This window comes from Pleurodeles waltl, chromosome 1_1 (genome assembly GCF_031143425.1).
Source record: "Pleurodeles waltl isolate 20211129_DDA chromosome 1_1, aPleWal1.hap1.20221129, whole genome shotgun sequence".
Taxonomy (NCBI): Eukaryota; Metazoa; Chordata; class Amphibia; order Caudata; family Salamandridae; genus Pleurodeles; species Pleurodeles waltl.
Genome location: NC_090436.1, coordinates 988423950 through 988429949, shown reverse-complemented (window position 1 = coordinate 988429949; position 6000 = coordinate 988423950).

The following is a 6000-nucleotide window of genomic DNA, read 5'->3' as shown; positions in this document are numbered from 1 at the left end:
GTGGGTCTGCATGACCACACGGTCCATGGCTGACAGAGAGGGAAGTCAAGGGCATCTGGAGCCTGGAACGATGGCCCAGAGAGCTGCCAGGAGGAGGGACCAGGGGTGCGGGAAACCGGCCCCCGCTGTTCCCACAGTGGCTGACGGGGCTCCTGAGGAGGAGGCTTCCGAGCCAACTGGGGAAGACATTGCCGCCCTAGGTGACTTACCTGAGCTTGCTGGCTGGCAAGTTGAGGGTGGACCCACCAGGGAGGAATTCTGCAAGGTGCAGAAAGAATGTCCCACTCTAGAAGGTTTGAGGAAACAAGCCTCAAACCAGGCAGCCGGCGACGCCTCTGGCGATCACCACCTATATTGGGAGAATGATCTCCTCTACAGTGAGCCTAAGGTTCCGGGCTTTGGGGCAGCACGTATGCTGGTGGTCCCCCAATGTTACCGAACCTTCCTACTGGGTCTGGCTCACGACATTCCCCTGGAAGGACATTTGGGGCAGGGCAAGACCTTTAACAGGCTTGTCACCCACTTTTATTGGCCCAAAATGAGGACACACTCAGACAAGTTCTGCAGATCCTGTCCTACCTGCCAGGCCAGTGGTAAAGCAGGAAAAAGGGTTAAAACCCCCCTGATTCCACTTCCTGTCGTTGGCACCCCCTTTGAAAGGGTGGGCATCGACATTGTTGGTCCCTTGGACCCCAAAACTGCCTTAGGCAACAGGTTCATCCTGGTTTTGGTGGACCATGCCACCCGTTACCCAGAGGCAATCCCTCTGAGGAAAGTAACTGCACCGGTGGTGGCCAGAACCCTGATGGGGATATTTACCCGTGTGGGATTCCCCAAGGAAATAGTGTCTGACAGAGGCACTAACTTCATGTCTGCATACATGAAATCTCTGTGGGATGCGTGTGGTGTAACTTACAAGTTCACCACACCCTATCACCCCCAGTCGAATGGTCTTGTGGAGAGATTCAACAAGACCCTGAAAGGCATGATTGGTGGCCTCCCTGAGGCCATGAGGCGTAAGTGGGACGTCCTCTTACCATGCCTTCTCTTTGCTTACAGAGAGGTCCCCCAGAGAGGGGTAGGGTTCAGTCCCTTTGAACTTCTCTATGGGTACCCTGTCAGGGGACCCTTTAGCATTGTCCAGGAGGGATTGGAGAAAGCTCCAAAGACACCCCCTCAGGATGTGGTCAGCTATATGTTGGCCCTCCGCAACCAGATGACCCGCTTCTGGAAAGAAGCCCAAGATAACCTTGAGGCCAGTCAAGAGGTGATGAAACAATGGTATGACCAGAAGGCCACCCTGGTAGAGTTTCAACCTGGAGACAAAGTGTGGGTAATGGAGCCAGTAGAGCCCAGAGCTCTCCAGGACCGCTGGTCTGGCCCATTTGAAATAAAGGAGCGGAAAGGGGAGGCCACTTACCTAGTGGACCTCAAAACCCCTAGGAATCCCCTAAGGGTGCTCCATGTGAACCGACTAAAAGCTCATTTTGAGAGGTCGGACATCAACATGCTTCTGGTCACAGATGAAGGAACGGAAGAGGAGAGTGAACCTCTCCCCGACCTCCTCTCTGCCCAGGAAGGTGATGGGTCAGTAAGCGGGGTCATTCTGTCTGACTCCCTGACTCTAAATCAGAAAGGAGACTGTTATGAGCTGTTGGAGCAGTTCTCCCCCCTGTTCTCCCTTACTCCTGGGCTGACCCACCTCTGTGTTCACGATATTGACACCGGTGACAGTCTCCCTGTGAAAAACACAATTTACAGGTTGTCGGATAAGGTGAAGGCCAGCATCAAGGAGGAGGTCTCCAAGATGTTGACTCTAGGGGTCATTGAGAAATCCAGTAGTCCCTGGGCCAGCCCAGTGGTATTGGTCCCTAAGGCTACTGCCCCAGGTGCGAAGCCAGAACTCCGGTTCTGTGTGGACTACCGGGGTCTCACCTCAGTCACACGGACTGATGCTCACCCCATCCCCCGAGCTGATGAGCTCGTGGACAGGCTAGGCGCTGCCAAGTTCCTGAGTACGTTTGATCTTACTTCAGGGTACTGGCAGATCGGCCTAACTGAGGGGGCCAAGGAAAGATCCGCATTTTCAACCCCGGATGGCCATTACCAGTTCCGGGTGATGCCGTTTGGGTTGAAAAATGCCCCCGCTACCTTCCAACGGTTGGTTAACGGGGTCCTAGCTGGCAAGGATGCCTTCTGTGCAGCCTACCTGGATGACATAGCTGTCTACAGTTCCAGCTGGGAGGAACACCTGCTTCACCTCAAGGAGGTGCTTCAGGCCCTGCAACAGGCAGGCCTGACCATCAAGGCCAGTAAGTGCCAGATTGGGCAGGGTTCCGTGGTGTACTTAGGACACCTAGTGGGTGGTGGCAAGGTGCAGCCACTCCAGGCCAAGATTGAAACTATCAAGGCCTGGCAACCACCCCGAACACAGACGGAGGTGAGAGCCTTTCTAGGCCTCACAGGATACTACCGCCGATTTGTCAAGGGCTATGGTACCATTGTAACACCCTTGACAGAACTCACTTCCAAGAAGCAACCTAGGTTGGTGAATTGGACAGAGGCTTGTCAGAAAGCCTTTGACGCCCTGAAGGAAGCCATGTGCACGGCACCCGTACTCATGGCCCCTGACTACTCCCAGGAATTTATCGTGCAGACAGACGCTTCAGAGCATGGCATAGAGGCAGTCCTAGCACAGCTGAATGAGGAGGGCAGAGATCAACCGGTAGTCTTTATTAGCAGAAGGCTATTACCACGGGAACAGAGGTGGAGTGCTATTGAACGAGAAGCTTTTGCTGTGGTCTGGGCACTGAAGAAGCTAAGACCCTACCTGTTTGGGACTCACTTCCGGGTTCAGACAGACCACAGGCCCCTCAGATGGCTCATGCAGATGAGGGGTGAGAATCCAAAACTCTTGAGGTGGTCCATTTCCCTACAGGGGATGGACTTTACAGTGGAACATCGCCCAGGGGTTGACCATGCCAATGCTGATGGTCTCTCCAGGTACTTCCGCCTTAGCGATGAGAGCTCCCAGGAGGTCGGGTAGCTCTCCCCACTTTCAGCTGGGGGGGACACATGTTAGACCTGACAGCCTTAGGGTAGTCACCCCTAACTTTTTGCCTGCCTCCCTCCATTTTTTTGGACACTGTTTTTGCTGGTTCATAGACTCTGCACACTTTACCACTGCTAACCAGTGCTAAAGTGCATATGCTCTCTCCCTTAAAACATGGTAACCTGGAATCATACCTGATTGGACTATTAATTTACTTATAAGTCCCTAGTAAGGTGCACTTTATGCGCATAGTGCTGGTAAATTAAATGCTACTAGTGGGCCTGCAGCACTGGTTGTGCCACCCACTTAAGTAGCCCCTTTTTCCTTGTCTCAGGCCTGCCATTGCAAGGCCTGTGTGTGCAGTTTCACTGCCACCTCGACTTGGCATTTAAAAGTACTTGCCAAGCCTAGAACTCCCCTTTTTCTAAATATAAGTCACCCTTAAGGTGTGCCCTAGGTAACCCCTAGGGCAGGGTGCTGTGTAGGTAAAAGGCAGGACATGTACCTGTGTAGTTATATGTCCTGGTAGTGTAAAACTCCTAAATTCGTTTTCACACTACTGAGAGGCCTGCTCCCTTCATAGGCTAACATTAGGGCTGCCCTCATACACTGTTGAAGTGGCACCTGCTGATCTGAAAGGAGCAGGGAGGTCATATTTAGTATGGCCAGAATGGTAATACAAAGTCCTACTGACTGGTGAAGTCGGATTTAATATTACTATTCTAGAAATGCCACTTTTAGAAAGTGAGCATTTCTTTGCACTTAAATCCTTCTGTGCCTTACAATCCACGTCTGGCTGGGCTTGGTTGACAGCTCCTTGTGCATTCACTCAGACACACCCCAAACACAGGGTACTCAGCCTCACATGCATACATCTGCATTTTGAATGGGTCTTCCTGGGCTGGGAGGGTGGAGGGCCTGCTCTCACACAAAGGACTGCCACACCCCCTACTGGGACCCTGGCAGACAGGAGTAAACTGAAAGGGGACCTGGTGCACTTTTTAGCCACTCTTTGAAGTCTCCCCCACTTCAAAGGCACATTTGGGTATAAAACAGGGCCTCTGCCCTACCTCATCAGACACTTGCTGGAGAAGAAACCTGAACCAGAAACTACATCCTGCCAAGAAGAACTGCCTGGCTGCTCAAAGGACTCACCTGTCTGCTTTCTACAAAGGACTGCTGCCTTGCTGTTGCCCTGCTGCCTTGCTGAACTCTTGTCTGGCTGTGAAAGTGCTCTCCAAGGGCTTGGATAGAGCTTGCCTCCTGTTCCTTGAAGTCTCAGGACCAAAAAGACTTCCCTCTTTTACTTGGACGCTCCGTGCGCCGAAAATTTCGGCGCACAGCTTGTCTCGCGGCGAGAAAAACGCCGCACTCCGACACTGATCGACGCGACGCTCTGGGGACGATCGAAGATCCGACGCACGGCCTCGCAAGGACAACGCCGCCCGACCTCTAGAGGAGAAATCGACGCGACGCCTGCCGCGAGATCGTAATTTCAACGCGCAGCCCCGCAGATCGAAGTCTAGAGGAGAAATCGACGCGACGCCTGCCGTGAGATCGTAATTTCGACGCGCAGCCCCGCAGACCGACGCGCAGCCGGAGAACAAGCAGGAAAATCCACGCACAGACCCGGGACATCTGGTAATCCCCGCGATCCACAGAAAGAGACTGTCCGAGCGCCGGAAAACGATGCCGACTTCCCCGCGTGGAAAATAACGACGCAAGTCCGTGTGTGCCGGGGAGAAATCGACGCACACACCCTTTTTCCACGCACCTCTTCTCTTGTGGCCCTCTGAGGAGATTTTTCCACTCCCAACCAGGTACTTGTGCTTAAAAGAGACTTTGTTTACATTCTAAGGACTTAAGACACTTTATATCACTGTCCTGTGATATTTCTACAATTTTCCATTGCAACTTTATTCTTTTTGACCTACAATTATCCGATAAATATTATATATTTTTCTAAATACTGTGTGGTGTATTTTTGTGGTGCTATATGGTGGTATTGTATGATTTATTGCACAAATACTTTACACATTGCCTTCTAAGTTAAGCCTGACTGCTCGTGCCAAGCTACCAGAGGGTGGGCACAGGATAATCTTGGATAGTGTGTGACTTACCCTGACTAGAGTGAGGGCTTTTGCTTGGACAGAGGGTAACCTGACTGCCAACCAAAAACCCCATTTCTAACACTGCTCCAGTGACTTATGATATAAAGAAACTGAAATGGAAGGGACATGGCCTAAGCAAAGTAATGGAAGAAGTGCACCGCAATGCAGGCACACTTGAAGAGCTTAAAGATACATTAAGAAAGCGGGAACAAAAAGATCATTTACCAGGAGAATGAGTGGCAGCTTGGAAAAAATTGAGCAATTCCTTAATTAACAAATTTTCATAAAAAAACATCTCCCAATTTCGGTCATAGAGTCAAACAACAAAGTTAAGAGCGGCAACAAAAAAGGCTATGGTATAATAATGCACTGCGTTGGCAGAAAAATCAAGTCTCAAGAGAATTAAAAAAAGTCCGAAAGGACATACAATGGGGCAGGAAATCTGATAACATAAGGCTATTTGAACTAAGAGCCAAATGCGAGAAAAATAGCTGGACAGCAAAACAGAGATACCAGGAGGACTTGTGGACCAACTACTCATGTATAACAAACAGAAAAATAATAAAAAGTTATTGGAACTGATAAACAGATTAAATCAGGGAAACAATTGACACATGAATGCAGGCATTGATGCCGCTACTTGAGAAGCCCACATACAAACAATGTTCACATTTTCAGAGCACAATGAAAAGGAGGAGGCCATTAAGGCAGCTGTTAACTTAGGTAAGACGAACTTTGGCTTCAGAGTGACAACGCAGACCGATCTATCTCTATATGATAATGAACTACAATATGAGCTAATGAATATAGATATCGAAAGGCTGACTAGCCTTATTA